Genomic DNA, 14,590 nt, shown 5'->3' on the forward strand with positions numbered 1-14,590 from the left:
ATGTAAACAAAGATGCCAAACAAAGAGTAACATAGTAATTGCTCAGAAATTAAGATAATGATTAAGGATTATTAGCTGGGACTAAGACTCAGGTCTCCTGATTTCCTGAGTTAATGATCTTTTCATAACAGCACACTGCTGATTTTGTAATTAGCATTATTCTAATTTCATGTGGCCAAAAGTTTCACAATAATACACAAAGGGACCTCAGTGGAGTACTGGGCAATTCACTGAATCTGATATGAAAAATACCTCTCTTTTCTCACCTGCTCAACAGCTCCAGACTCTGTCATTTACTCAAGACTGTTAGTTGTTCTCTGAGGCCTAACATATCTGATTCTTTGATATGTCCTATCTATGACCTTGAAACAATCAAAGCTGAAACTTTTGGTAAATTGGCTTTCCAGTTATTGAGCCAGCTGCTGGCTGAAATTTGGAATACCAAAATTGTCTCACCCAGGAAGTTAAAATAGGAATGTTACATGTTGAATTAACTAGCTTTCATTTGCTTAACAGAAAACATAAGTATGCACAACTTTAGTCACATTGCTGTTATTGATCAAGCATTCGCAGAGCTCCTCAATAGACTCTAACATACTTTTCATGTTATTCAATGTGTTATGAAACTAAGTTTAAATAGCTTTAAAACAAAAAGGGGGAAAAGAAACTTCTGAGACTGAAAATGCCATGTTGTGTGAATAGTACATACTATTCTGAAAGTCCTTACGACTCTTTGGTGAGATCCAATTATCAGTAAAGGAAGGCTACATCCACATGATTCTCAAACATGACACTTCCTCCAAAGCAGACTGATAGTCCCTTGCCACTCTACGGAGCCAGCTGCAGCATGTTCTAAGCCCAATTTGGGCAATTAAGTTATTTTTCTCAATGAGGTTTTAGCAACCATTATCACTATCCCAGAAAGTGGTCCTTTCTTAGAGATAAATTGCAATGGAAAACTATGCTTCTCTCTCAGCACGTATTTCCAAATTTCACTGCTCTGCATGGAGGAAAAGAAGCATATGTTGCTTCTCAACATCACTCACTTTAAATAACTGAGAAAGATGGGGTTGTTTCAGCCATAGGAGCAATTGATATGTACCATCCAGAAATCTTTTGTCTGACAGCCTCAGCTAAATATGCCACAAATTTGCATTGATAACACTTTGTTTTTGTGCTCCATACCTCTGCCACTACTACCACCCCCACCGCCATCAACCCTTCCAGATGATTTCAGGGCTCTTTCATCTTCCATCCCTCTTCCATACCTTTTCCTTCTCCCAAAGAACAAAGAAACAACTCGGTGATTTTTATCAAGGTTAATTAATAATAGGTACTAAAAGTACAAATTTTATCACATTGTTTTTGGTTTGCAGTAGGGTTGTCAAAGAAGGAATTTGAAATGAACTAAGACAACATGTCAGCCCTTCAGGAAAAACATGCACAAAACCGCAGCCAGCATTGGTTCCAGTAGTTGGCATTTGGATCTACAGTCTAGGCAAGGGATTCAGATAGAAGATAGGCCAGGATTCAGCAATTCTCTTAACACGATGTCCTTCCAAAGCACACTAGAGGACAAAGATGGGTGGTAAATTGCCTTCCTCTAACTGTTCTAAAGAGAGATATAACCCATCCCTGAGATTATTGGTCCAGTGTCTTCTGTGGTTATACAACCTCCCAACAATTACAGGTAAGAAATAAATGAAGATAGGAAAAGCCTCAATTTTCTTTTCATTTTCTACTTTTGAAAAATTCTAAAATCAAAGGAATCTTTTTCTTTAAGAGAAGTAGAGACCAATAGGCACAGTACATCTAATGATGCTTTGAAGGTAACATTTGAGTGTTCATCCCCAAAGACAGGCTAGTGTAGAAATCTATGGGACTTCGATTAGCCATCACAGTTTTTCATTTTATTTTTTGATTAACTTTTTCATGCATAGCTGAAAAACACTAAACAGAATGAAAGGCAAGTGACTGTAATTAGACTAGATTGCCCAAGGCCAGAGAAACAGAGAGGCAAATCCTGTAATTCAGCTCCTAAGTAACATCCTCCACATGATAGAGTTGCATCATACATTTTTAAATCAGGCTTTTAAAGTTGTGCATGCATACATTGAAATGAAAAAGTGTTTCTGTTGGGAAAATATAATTTGCATCAAGGTTTTCATTGTCTCTTAAATACACCTTTACTCCAAAGTTTAAAACGTATAGTACATAGAGATATGTTGAGGCAGGAAGGAAACAAAAAATATGAAAAGTTGAAAAAGGATAATAAAAGTTACATCTGTGAATGTAGTTTTTCAAAAACACTACTCATTAGTATACAGATTAAAATATAAAATGGACTAGGACCTATTCTCTGGGTTGGCAAATAAAAAACTAATGTTATATGTTTATTATGTGGAAGACTAAGTGTTATATGTACATTACGTGTACATATACGTACGTACCTATATTAAAAAACACCTGATTTAAACAAAATATGCTTTAATTTTGCAATGGTTTTCATGTTATCTTTATGGTCAAGACATAAAAATGTAGACTAAATGGTAGAATAACTGAACAGATGTACCCAAGGCAGTGATAGCAGATCAGTGTCATCCTGGAGTAAGGTTTCTCATGGGTGACACAGCTCTCGACCTTTATACTATCCGCATATGTAAAATAATAAGCTTAGATAATTAGTAACAAGTGCACAAAGGGAGAGGAATATCTGAGATGGCAAAATGACTGTATTAAGATTGCTGAAGGACACAAGAGGCTAGAATTATAGGACAAAACTAACAAAATATAATTTAGTGAGGATAAAAGTATAGATCTACATTGGGATCAAATGCACAGGCACAAAATTAGAAAATGATAGATAACCAGAGCTAGGGTCCTTATGAAAAAAAAGGCCCAAACATAAAATTAGAGAATACCTATGCTTTGAATCAGCTTAACTCCCTTGTCTCCCTCTGTTTTCCCATCTGAAAACTGGCCATAACACTATCTGCCTCTCAGGATTGCCAGGCAGTTTAAATGAAATAACCTATGAGATAGTCTTACAGCAGTCCATGTGCACACACACTGTGTCACATCCAGTCAAGCATTATAATGCCTCCACTTGCTCTGTGCTGATCAAGTCAATGGAATAAAACTAAAATCAGATCTAGGGGCCTCATTTTTAGAATAATGGAGAAAAGTCAGAAAACATCTATTGAGCATCCATTTACTTGTCGAACATCAGGCTCTGGGGATACTCAGGTGAAGCCATGGTCTCTGCTCTCAAAGAGTTCTCAATCCAGAATGAAATGATGGGATACTTCATCTAGAAAAAGGTGGCCAGTGTGTTGATGGCTCAGTAAGCAAAGTCCATGAGAAATAGTTGTCTGAATATTCTTACATCACCCACTGCATCTAACCTAATATTTGCTCTTTGAAGCTACTCAGTAAACACTTTTTGAATGAATGATTTCAGTTTCACCCGGAAATGAGAAAAGTTAGAAAAAAAATGGGAAAATTTTCTTTAATTTTTTAAAATTCTAACTTAAAAGAGAATATATGTATATTTGCAGCTCTGGAAAGCAGAACTGAGGCAAAGGGTTCAGAGGACAGGGAGGCAAATGGATCCTGCTCTTTTATGTTTGTTACTATGTTAAGGAAACTGATTATATTATAAAACTAATGTTTATTTACGGTTCTTAATGGCCATATCATGGTTGCTTTGCCTCCGGGCCTATTGACTAGAATCAAGGTAAAAAGAACACTCCTGAGTTTTCAATCCAAGTTGCATACAGAAGCAAAACCAAAGACTTAACACAAAAGGGAAGTAAACCTGTGAAAAGTCCATTTCCAAAATTAACAAATAGAGAAAGCCTGAAAACCACATACCCCAGGGCTCCATTACATCTTCAAGAAAACCAGGATCTAACTTTTGGCTCAGAAGTTTCCATCCCAGGCCACTTCAGCCGCACAATATTTCAATTCTATTATTTAAGGAATGGTTTGAAATATCCCCCAATTCAGCTTAACACCTCCCATAGCACATTTCTGGAGAACATAAGTGCACTGCCAAATAGCCAGCCCTACCGCAAACACAGATAGAGTAGCTGGGCCAACAGGAGAGGTTACATTTGTTTGGCAACTTCCTCCAGGCTATTAGAGCTGAGACTGCAACAAGCTAAAATGAGAAGTGCCTCACCATTTTTATAGTAAACTAAACAGAATAATAACAAAGAGCATGACTCAGGTCCCAGTACCAAAAGCAAAGCAGGAGCAGTGATGTGCCCACCCCCTGTATGTTCCAGCCCCTCAGCAGGTCACACACTGAAATGCTTTCTGAGGTCCATGGCTATAACTTGAACCCGTGACCCTCTGAATGAACGCCAGTACCCAGACCAGCCTGTCACAAACAGCTACTTCAATTCACCTCCCCAGCCTACATTTAATTAAGTGAACATGATGAAAAATAAATGAGGTTGTACTTAAGCCTTCAAAGGCCTCCTAACCTTACCTTTCCAGGGGATTTTTGGCTAGCTGACTGTACTCTCCTGCCACCTCCATTTGCCACAAGTTGTTATATTACATTTAGGCTCAAATCTGCTCAGGCTATAATCCACAATCCATTTTTCATTTAACTTCTAAACGTTAAGAGAAATGGAAACCTCATCAGTAAACATTGTGACAGTTATCTTTTTAACTGTCATTTATATAAACTTAGGCACATCCCATTCTAAATCACACTCAGATGAATCAGTTGTTCAAATATAAACATATTTAGCAGAATTCTGTCATTTCCTCATATGTATATTCATTTGCGAATGACTCACTTCATACATCTTCATAAACCTGAGAAACTATCTTTTGAGTTATTCACAGATTCAGGTGATGATGCTGGCAGAGTCAAAAGCTGACAATGTATGCAGGGCCAGCACTGGGGAAAAAGTAGCCAAAAGTCATAGCTCTGGGATCATTTTAATCTGTCTTTGGGTACAAGAAATGTCACAGAGGTTCACCTGAAATGAAATTATCCCTTTCTCTTAGTTTGTTTCGTACCACCTAATCCTCTAACTCTTTATTAAACATTATCTTTCCCATCTGCTCTAGTGAATGTTCAACACCTTGTGGACCAACTCCGGGCTGATTGGTTTTTATGGGCAGCATGAGCTCAGTTTTATGCACATACTTAGGATTATCTCAAGGACAAAGAGGATGAACAATCCATTAACTGTAATAAGCAACTGCACATCTCAAGGTAGCTACAGCATATATTTGATTTTGAAAGAAAAGACTGAATTAAAATATGTCTGTCCAGAAATGTCTAACCTCCAACACACAGAAAGAGCATTTTCTGTTCTCCATGCTCTGGTAAGCGGTGCTACTAGAAATCACATCTCAGTCCCCTTCAATCAGACTCTGTAGCTCTTAAATCTTATTTTAAGATCTGACACTAGAGCAAGAAAAAGATCCTTTTGAAACTACTCTCCTGATTATCTCTGGGCAAAGCATGTAGAGCGTGTGTGGACACACAACACTTTTTTTTTTTTTAAAGGAAAATGCATTGTTACTGCTTTGTGTAGAAAACTTAAATTCTTCACTTTAGAATTACACGTGTACCCATTGCTTAAATTTGTAAAATATAAATCATGGAAATTTAGCCAAACACACAGTGTTATCTGAGAAAGCCAATCTATATTGCTAGCCTGTGTTAATTACAGACATTAGAACCACATTACTATTATTAATTTCAATATTTAATTCAATCTAAAGTAATCCACTAAGACCTCATTTCCCTACTTCCTAATTTAAATGTGAACATTATTGAAAAAGTCTTTGCTTATGTATTTTCATTAGAATTCCTTATAAATGCTCATCTTCTTGCATATGTTTTATTGATGAGCTCAGTTTGATTTTTTGGCTGAACTTTCAAACAAAGGTGCCTTGCTTTTGCTGCTACTATAAAGTTTTATGATCCTGTAATAATAACAATTATGATGACATCTGATCATACTGTATACCTTAATGACCAGACATATCTGACCACGTATCGTCACAGCTTACTGATCTCATTGATGAGCAATGTCAGGCTTCCTTCTTGCAACTTGGATCTGAAGATAATTAAAAGCTAGCTTTTTTTTTTTAGCAGTCTGAATTTGTTTTTCAGTGAATTGGTAATATCTCATACTGCACAAAGAGAGAATGTACCAGTCACCTGCTCAGCTTTATGGCACAGAAAGTGTGAAAAACAGGTATAGGAGTTAACGTACTCAGAGTGACAGCTTTCGAGCTCTTGCATGTGCTTCTTTATTCATTACTTTTTCTAAGGAAAGAATGCTAAAATGCAGAGCTGAGTGTCATCTTCTAATTTCAGTTCAGACCCTTACTTAATAGGTCAAAGTCAAAGTAAAACCAAAGTGAAGAACTAGACAGGGCATTGAACTGGGCACAAGCTATCTTGAAGAATGCACAAGACAGGGGTGGTGGCCTCTGAGGATAGAAGAGGAGGAGTAGAAGTGAGAAGGAGAACTACTTTCCACTGGGGTTCTCTTTTGTTCCAGTTGAACATTTTACTTGACACCCACATTACTTTAATAACAAGAACAACAATGATAACAACTTAGAGATAACTAAATCATGTTTTCCCCCTCTCAGTGCTGTAACAACCCACACCCATCCCAAAGGTCTGCCCTGGTGAAATGGTGCAATAGCAAAAGTTGTGTTCCAGAGTCCCAGACCCTCACTCTTTGCTCCTGCTGTCTCATGGGGATCCCTCTTCACCCCTGTCCTCTCAACCTCAGCCAGTGTCCTCAGGTTTCATCCTGTCAGAGCAAGTTTCCAAGAAACTATCTGATCTACTGAACATAAATAAATAACAACAGTTTTGCTTTTATACATACACATCAAAAAACAGTGTCAGATTGAAACAGTCCCTTCAAAACCTCATTGTGAGAACACTGAAAACAAATTCACCTGTATTAAACAATCAGTTGGAGAAGATGATTATGCGTGTTTTCTGTTCAGGGGAAGAGGAGTATCTAGGCAGGGAAGTGAAGGACAGCTGAGATCACAGACACAAGAGTTAGCAAGTTTATGGGATGCTGTGCTAGACAGCAGCCCACTGGGTACCAGGTTGGGAGTGACCCAACACATCTCTGGATGGAAGGCTGAGAGAACAATATCCTGGCCCCCAGCCCCTCCTGACATTGCTGGTGTCTGCTCGAACCCTAAGCACAATGATACACATAAAACACTGACACTAGATATCTTCAAGGAAATGGTACAGCCATTTCATCAAGCAGGACCCTGGACTAGTGAAAGTGTGCTCTGCAAGGTTTTTTGAATGCTTTCCATGAAGTTGCTCTAAGCTTAGACTGATGTTACTACTCTGCGTTCTCAATGTCCCATTTTTGATACTGCTGTGAACGCAAATTTTCTTCTTCTATTCACATATACATACATTAGAACACAGTAAGACAAAAGATTGCCTACTTTGAGAATTAAATTTTTCACCTTTAGGTGGTTAGTAAGGCCAAACTCATTAATCTTCTCCTATTTGCTGTATTCTGCAGTATAATTACACGGCACCAATCAGTGAAATTGCTGGTGAAAGGCCTGTGTTATCACGCCAGGGCTATTCTGCGTGCCCATGTCATTCTGTAAAAAGGTGGCATCAGAATACTGGCTCCCATTACTAAACAATTCTAGTAAGCATCTACTTTAAGACATCTGCTTTTGTGTCCATCTGGGAAATTATTACATTAAGATTAAGCATCATGCTGTTTTGCAAAATGTGAACATACTTAATACCACTGAACTATATACTTAAAAATAGTTAAGATCATAAATTTCATATTATGTATTTTTACCACAATAAAATTTTTTTAAAGACTAAGCATCACTGATTTTCCCCCAAGTTAGAAACATGTTTATTGCTTTTGCTGGATTTAGAGTAATAAATATCTGCTTTATGAAATCTAACACCAGAAAACAGTACAAAGCTATAAATGAAAGGCCTTTTCATAATCTTCCCTGACCAGGATATTCACTCTTAGCTGTTTTGTATGTACTTTTGGAGATATCTGTTCTCTACAACCCTAATGAGAGCTTATAGCATGCTGCATCAGACTGTTTTTGTTTCAAGTGACAAAATCTAACTCAAACTAGCTTGAAAATGAAATATCTCACATAACTAACTCCAGATACACATCTAGCTAACTTCAGGCACAGGTTGATCCAGACTCAGATGATATCATCGGGATTTGGTTTCTATCCATCTCTCACCTGGGCTATTCTCAGACTCCATGTGGTAACCTCCAGCAGCTCCAGGCTCACAGCCCTTTGAATTACATTCCAGCAACAAAAGGCAGAGAATCTCTTCCTGCTAATTCTTAAACAAGTCTTATGATTTGTATAGACCAAACATGGTTCAAACCAATCAACAGGACCAAGAAAATGAAATATTCTGATTGGCCAGGTGTGAGTCTCACGGCACCCCTAGAGCCAGCTGTCATGTCAACTCCTTCCTAAAAAACTGACTCATAGGGGATGCCCCCAGAAAATCAGGGACTATTAACAGAAGGGTCAATGAATGCTAATAAGCAAAAACAACAAATGTTCCCAATACGTTTTCTTCTTTCATCTTTGGCATCAGGGCTAGCTACATAATTTGTGGGCCCAGTGCAAAAGGAATATATGGGGCTTCTTGTTCAAACGGCAGTAAAAGAAAAAAAAAAAGATGCTAAGTCTACTAATTCCATCTTTCTGCAGCCTCTTCTTCAACTTATCACGGTATTTTTTTTTTTTTTTTTTTTTTGCTATGCAATGTAAAGAAAAAATCTAAATTTGACTTATTAGCATGAACTTTATCATTCATCATTATGTTGTTTTTAAATCCAAATATGAAGTTTTTAATTCATATGTGGAATCAATTACAATTCCTATTTTGTAGTTCATGAATGCACATGTATTTCATTCTTAGCAGAACTCAACTGTTTTCATTTCACTTTCTGGTGTGTGCATCTTCTACAACACTTCCTACCTTCAGCTTACTGATGAGTAAAGTAAGATTTAAAGAAAAAGTAATTATATGTTGCCTTTCTTTCCCTTTACTTCTTTGTCATCACTTTTAGCATAAGTGCTTGTCAAATACACAGAAGTACAAGTATGAAAGGATATGATAGGGTTTCTTGAACATTCTTGTTTCTTAGAAGGTCGTTGTCTTCTTTCTTATTCAAAGCAAGTTCTGGTTTGAGTGAACAGAGTGGCCTCTTGGGGCTGTCAGGGACCCCATTTGCTGAATAATAGATGGAGCTCCCTTACCTTTTATTCACTTTGACCTCCCACGCATCATGGCTCCATGGGAATTCTGTGCCCACGGACATCGAAAATGCTATGTGCAAATGGGGTGGCAAAGAATGGCAGACATGCATATTGCATGTGTCTTCTCTGCTCATGCACATGCTCCGTTGTCCCATCAGACTAGTCTAACAAAACATGACTTCAAAGATAGAATTCTTAAGAATTTCAAGACAGTGACAATCGATCATTAAACCAAGCATGGGGCCCTTCTGAGCACAGGGCTCTTTGCGACTCTGCACAGTTCACACACCCATGAAGCTGACCCTGGGTCTCAATAAACTAAATCAAACTATTTAAATAACCAAAAGTGACTGAAAAGTTCTGCAAAAAGACTGAGATATGGTTAAGGAAACCCACTTCTCAGAAAGAAAGGGCATTCTACAGAGAGCAGTGGCAACAGTTATTAAGGTAAAAAAAAAAAAAAAACAAAAAAAAAAAAAACAGGAACCATTTCAAGTGTCTGCCCTACAATTTATGACTATTCAATTCAACCTATCACACATGTAAAACTCATTCATTTTTAATGGTTTTATAGTATTCCATTGTCTGATTGCACTACAGTTTAACAGTCCCATATTAACATTTAAGCTCTTTCCAATTTTCAGTAGGACTTTCATGACTATTCTTGAACATTTACTTGGTTATTTTCTTAAGATAAATTTTTAAGAGCAGAATTGCCGAGTCAAACAAGATGCATGTTTTAAATTTTTATACTCATTGCCAAACTGCCTTTTAAAATGGCACACTAGTTCACTAGTACTATAGCAGTGTATGAGAAAGTCTATTTCTTCATACTCAGCACTGGATATTACCATTCTTTTTCATCTTTGCCCATCTGAATGATGAAAAATGATATTTCTGCACATTTATTGAACTATGGATGAGGATGAGCATTCTTTTTATGGTTATTGTTCAACTTCATTTTTAACATTTCTGAACATTCAAACTCTGCTGAAGGCCCCTGTCCCATTCTCTATGACAGATGAAAGAAAAAAAAATGAATTGAAGCAATATGTTATTATTTCCTACCAAAATGAGTGCTAATAACAACAGCAAATAATTATTAAGTGCTTACTATATACCAAGCACTTTATATACATTTCTCTTTAAATTCTCACAATCTCACTGAATCGAAAAAATCTTGAGGATGATTATTATCCCCATCTTATAGAGGAAAAAAACAGCTATTTGGAAAGCTTAACTAATGTATGTGGCAGAGTAAGGACTCCGTGGGAACATAGATCTACCTGAAACCAAAGTCTGCTATATGACTATGTTTTTAAATTCAATCTGATGTTTTTAATTTTCATATTAATATGGCAAGCAGTCCTGCATCTGGTTGAATTAGAGCATAAAATAATCCTTAGCCACAGAATGACATTGTCTAACACCTAGCAAACTCTGAGGATATTAACCAAAAGGAAGAATGTTACCCAAATTCTATCTGTCTGGCCAGGAGCTGAAAGCAACTAGGAAAGCTGAGTGTGCATCACTCATCTTGAAGCCTCATAAAAGAAGAGAAATTGTATTTGCAAGTCCAATTTCTGAATGTTTGAGGAAGCCTCGCAGGAACAGTGCAGTGAGGAGTTAAAATGAAGGCCCTGAGAGGGAATGTGGATAATATAGTGTGTGGGGCTCTCTACTGCAGGGTATGTAAATACTTTATGCACTAATTCAATTACATTTTCAGATTATGCAGAAAGACTGATTTAAGCAACAGTTCACACTGCTGCCCCATCACCCATGCATGCATGCAGGAGAACAGAGTTAAGAGACCTGGGTCGACCTTAACTCTGTATTTCTTGACTTTTATGGGCATAAGTTGGAACTTTAATGTTTTATTAATGTCGAGTTTTTGGAGTTGGTATTCAAAATGTTTCAAGCAAAGATATGACAGATCTCAAATACCTGGAACCTGTTCACATTGGCAGGTAGTAAAAAAAAAGTCCACTATCTTAGACAAATTATCGACTGAAGAACTCAGTGGGATTATTTTGCTTAAATTATTGTATAAAGGATTATGACCCGACAAAAAGTGGAAATATTTAACTTGAAATTATTTCTATATTGGCATGGATAATGTATATACTTATGAACTTTCAAAAGTCCCTGTTCCAATGTATAACTAAATACATTCTTAAACTGATCATCTTCAGCGAATGGGCAATAAGGAACTATAAATAAGATTTACTCAAAGCACAAAGGAAATGAGCTAATCCTTGCAAATGCCTCAAAAAGTCAAGAAATTATTGTGTCTTCCTTTTTATTCGTATCCTATATTGATTTATGCAAGAAGTCCCTTCCAAAACCTTAAGGCGCTGATTGTATTTATTATTTTCTAGGAGAAAATTCAAAGATGAGCCAAGGCTGCAATTTTCAGTAATAAAAACTTTTCTGTCAGACTGGTTCTCTTCTATTTCAAAAGGTTTATCCTCTGGAAAATAGTGAGATTTATGTAATAATTTTCTGAGGGAAGAGGGTGGAGTTACATTGAGAGTTTACTTCAGCTTTTTTGCATCTGAATAAATAAATGTATTTGGTGACATGTATTTTCCTTGAAAATATTATTTAATGACAGATTCCCTTTTGAAAGGCCAAGGATCGATGTGCTATAAAAATTTTAATCAGATTGTTACCATTAACGAGTGTTAACACATTTTCTCAGTGTTACTTGTGTTTTTGTCAATGTTTATATGGCTTGCTTTACCTCTTTCCCAGTTCATTTGCAAATTTCACAGGTTTTATTAGGGAGATTTTTATTTTTCCAGAAACCGAAGATTTTAGGTTACACATTTCCATATTCATAAATGTCTTAACTATGAAGAATAAAGTGAAAAAAGATTTAAATGGGGCAAAAACACTGCTTATAAAACAGTCATTCAGGAATAATCATATCAACTAAAGCAACTGCTTGTGCAAAGACAAAGGGGGCCAAATCCTGTCCTTGGATGTGCACACACAGCTCCTATTAGCTGTTGAAAACAGCTACATGAGTGTAGCCAAGGACAGTGTTTAGCCCAATTTGGTCTAATTTATCCAGACCACTGCAGCCATGAAAGGTAAAGACAGATTATAAGACATTTTGCATGTCAGTACAGTAATATGCTTTGTGTTTTTCCAATCCCCAGGGTTTCCTTGATCAGGCCAAATGTCAGTGACTGCATCTGAGAAGTCTGAAAAGTATATAGAGCAAATTTATATGCTTTGCAATGCTGCTTGCCATAGTTGGCAGCCCTATCTCAGAGGATGCCTTTCTTTCAGTGTTAGGGGCCAAACTGTAGCAAATTAAATTTACCAAAAAGAAACAGACTCAGTCATATGCAAACAAAGTAAATGCTAAAACAGAAATAGAAGAACATTTGTTTTAAACAATTTTTTAAGATACCAATCAAGAGATATTGAACTAATGTGTTTTACTCAAGAATGGGGCCATAAGTCATAGGACTGGCTTTGTATAAGCCGGTGCTTAGAAGATTGGTGAAAGAGTCATCAATTCCCTGCCAAACTGGTGCCTCTGTGCACTATATATATCTTGAATATCAAATAACCTATCTTTCTTATACAATATTATAGAAGTTATCTGATAATGGGACCACCATCCCCCTATTTTTTCTTTCACCGACATTTCACAGAGAGAAAGAAAAAAATGATTTGGCAAACTCCTTTGTAAATCCATGTCGAACAGCAGCACACTGCCAAATATGTTCCGTTTATTGAATTTAATGGATACCCAAGGATATCTGCTCTTGTGGTGGACACTTTTTTGACACTTCTTATTCACTGGCAACTTTTGAATGCTTCTTGTCTGCTTCATGTGTCTGGTAACCCAATTCAGGGCTTTTTACATGAGTAAAATTCCTATTGATGTCAACAAAATACTTGACATGAGTATAAGATGTATCACTAAGGCCATCTCAAAACTTTTGGGGACATGTCAAGAACAGATTAAGGGAGAAAGATTTATGAGTAATTTGTCAAATTTCACAAAATGTAAGCTGATATTTTATGTAAATGTTATACCATTCTCTAAAGAAAGAAACATTTCAAATTCCATAAATCTGACATGCTGATGGAATGTGTGTGTGTGCATGTGTGTGTGTGTATGTGTGTGTGTGTAGGGAAGGGAATACACACATGTGTGCATCACACAATTGTACTATGTGCTCAGACCTGTCAGGTTTAATCTATAGCAGTAGTTCTGCAAATGGCTTAACAAGCTAAAAAAAAAATAAAGAAAGAACAAAAATGTTTAAACTTTTGGCCAAAATAAAGCAACTGAATGTGGTTTTAAATTGCCCACACTATGTTGTGTTCTTTTCTGGAGATGACAATGAATTCAACATGCCCATAAAATTCCAGAGGAGGTATGGATTAATAATGATGTTGGAAGCATGGTGGGTAAGAGGTTTGGGGAGACTGCAGTAAAAATATCAAGCTATATCCTTCCTTTCCTACATGGTCCTTTTCTTTCTTTCCCCTTGAATTTGCAAAAGTTGATTGCAAAAGTCTGCTCCTGGTTTTAAGGCTGAAGTTAGTCATCCAGACCATGGATAACTGCAAGACAAAGGTCTGTGATGCAGAGCTTATGAAACAGGAACCAAAATGAATGCAGATGATACACTGGAAATTTCATACTCCAAAGGCACAGGGAGTTAGACACAGTTTCGGGCAGTAACGGGTTAACAATTCAAAGTTAAACCAAAGAAAGCTGAGAGTTCAAGAAATTGGGTTGTCTGAGGAAGGGTGCTTGCCTCCTCTGAGACATCAGCCGTTAGCATCATCCCAAATAATTGTTCATTCACTGCTTATGCTTTTTGCTGGACTTGTGTAGCCATGGAACTACAGGCAGAAAAGGAATGAAAGGATTCTTCTGCTTGGTACAAGGACAATTGTGTTAACATTATCAGGTCATTTTGATGGTGCCACTCTAACGAATTGAACAATTCAGCACTCTGAGGCAGTCCCCTAAAGGTCATCATCATGTAGAAGATCTAATTACAGTGGCAAATTATACGACAAGGAATATGGACACCTGGAATTTTCTTTCTCCACTCTGTGGCTGGCAAATTTTTTGCCAGTTTCTCAATCTGTGCATTGAAGTTAATAATAATTAATGTACTAAAGCATCTTGAGCTTCAGGGGGAAAGTTTGAGAATTATGTAGATAGAAGTGCTATTGTTTATAAAAACAACAATAATAGCAATACTAGCTTCCACAGGTTAAACACAAACCATATGCTCAATAGCATACT

General features: G+C 36.9%; 1 long non-coding RNA gene across 1 annotated transcript in view; it reads right to left on the bottom strand.

Moving 5' to 3' along the window:
* Positions 1-4,659, bottom strand: part of LOC117092215 — a 70,277-nt gene extending 65,618 nt beyond the window's left edge. Inside the window, exon 1 of the long non-coding RNA XR_004440672.1 lies at positions 4,496-4,659. This is a non-coding gene — a long non-coding RNA (uncharacterized LOC117092215). The remainder of the gene's footprint in view (positions 1-4,495) is intronic.
* Between the last annotated feature and the right edge of the window lie 9,931 nt (positions 4,660-14,590).

Source organism: Trachypithecus francoisi, unplaced genomic scaffold, assembly GCF_009764315.1.
Source record: "Trachypithecus francoisi isolate TF-2019V2 unplaced genomic scaffold, Tfra_2.0 Lachesis_group12, whole genome shotgun sequence".
Taxonomy (NCBI): domain Eukaryota; kingdom Metazoa; phylum Chordata; class Mammalia; order Primates; family Cercopithecidae; genus Trachypithecus; species Trachypithecus francoisi.